The sequence below is a fragment of the Elephantulus edwardii genome, unplaced genomic scaffold (assembly GCF_000299155.1).
Source record: "Elephantulus edwardii isolate Elephantulus edwardi_28Jun2011 unplaced genomic scaffold, EleEdw1.0 scaffold00056, whole genome shotgun sequence".
NCBI classification, from domain to species: domain Eukaryota; kingdom Metazoa; phylum Chordata; class Mammalia; order Macroscelidea; family Macroscelididae; genus Elephantulus; species Elephantulus edwardii.
In genome coordinates, this window is record NW_006399806.1 from 13861937 (window position 1) to 13863691 (window position 1755).

Here is a 1755-nt window from a genome sequence, read left to right on the forward strand (position 1 = left end):
TTCCTTACAAGCAAGAATGACAAAGCTTTATCTTGCAATCTTTGGGCTTATTTTCAGAAAAAAAAACAACAAAACCCGGCATCATACCAAGAAATGTAAAGTCAACGAAAGAAAGGAAGATCCTTAGTGAGACTGATTGACACAGTGACTACCCAGAGAGTGTTTGAGTAGGACAGAAATTCTAAGGACCATCCAGGAAAGTAAAAAGTTCATATTTGTTATTCAAATGTTTACAATATGTCCTTTTATTAAAGGAAATGTATTGTTTCTTTCTCGTCAACCTGATTTCCACTTTTTAAAAGACAGTTTAAGACCATCCCACAGTTGTGTCAACCCACTCAGTGGCCTGAGCGGTGGGGGCTGCAGCCCAGTCTTCAGTTGCATGCTGAGCCCTCCAGTCTTCAGTAGGGAACTGTTGAATCGGCACAGAGGGCACCTGGACGCCTTCGGACAAGTCTGTAACTTCAGGCTGAGCAGCAGTGAATTCAGGAGCATGGGCCGTCCACTTCCTTTTCAATCTCTTCTGAATCTCTGTAGAAGTACAGATCAGGCATGACCTCCCGCGGTGCTCCTGGGAGATTGTGCCACGTATGCGCAGGACTTCCCAGGCCCTCATCCACCACATCAGACCCACTGAGTGAGCTTCCTTGTTGTTGCACAGGATAGCAATGTCTACATAGCGCAGAGGAGAATCTGTGTTACACAGGGCAATGGTGGGCAAGTTAATATAAGATGCTTCTGTCAGAGGCTGGAGGTCAGCCCTGGGATCAGTAACCACCTGAAGATGAGGCTCTTGGAAGGCTGCCTGGATTTGGTTAGTAAAGGTTCCTGGAAGGAAGCACCTGGCAATAGGAGTGGCCCAAGTAGCAGCAACAAAAACTTCAGAACAGCTCTCTGGCCAGTATATCTGTAGGAAATGACACTGACATCAGCTGGATTTTGGCAACAATGGCAACCATGGCAGGAGCAGCAAAGAGCAGCTTCTCCCAGGTCCTCTTCAGGTTTATGAAGTAGATGCCATCACTTTTCCTTTTGCAGATGTACTGTTCCATTTGGAAGTGATGTTTGGTGCTGCCTGAATGAGTTCCTGCTGCAAGGAATTTAAGGATATCCTCCTCCTTCATCTGTAGGAAATCAAGGGCTCTGGACATTGTGGAAGTTTCCCCTTTAAGTTACAACAGGAACCAGAACAACGCCATATGGACCTTTGTGTGGGTAGCATGGAAAGCTCATAATATGTCTTAGGGAACTTTATAACTCCTATAAAAAACAACAACCCCTGTTAAAAAAAAAAAAACCTGTTAATATAATAGCCATATATTCCTTGCATAATAATTTTAAATTAAAAATGTTATTTTTATTGTTGCTGTGTATCATAGAGTGAGAACTAACCCATAGCTAACCCTCCAGTGAGTTTTCTGAGGCAGTTATCACCCAGGAGGAACCTAACCTTCTCCCATGGAGCATATTGATATTTGTTCCCATTCCAAAGAAGAGTGACCCGACAGAGTGCAGAAATTACTGAAAAAATCACATGCCATCAAGATTCTGCTGAAATTATCCAAAAAGTTTTGGAACAATATGTCAACAGAGAACTGCCAGATGTGCAGGCTGGATTTAGAAGAGGTCATGGTACTAGGGATATTATAGCTAATGTTAGATGGATCTTGGCAGAAAGCAGAGAATACCAGAGGAATGTCTATCTGTGTTTCATTGACTATGCAAAGACAACAAACTGTGGTTGACTCTAAGAAG

The 1755-nt window shown here is 43.1% G+C and overlaps 1 pseudogene; it reads right to left on the bottom strand.

Moving 5' to 3' along the window:
* Positions 1–485: 485 nt before the first annotated feature.
* Positions 486–1028, bottom strand: LOC102865788 (annotated as a pseudogene).
* Positions 1029–1755: the final 727 nt, after the last annotated feature.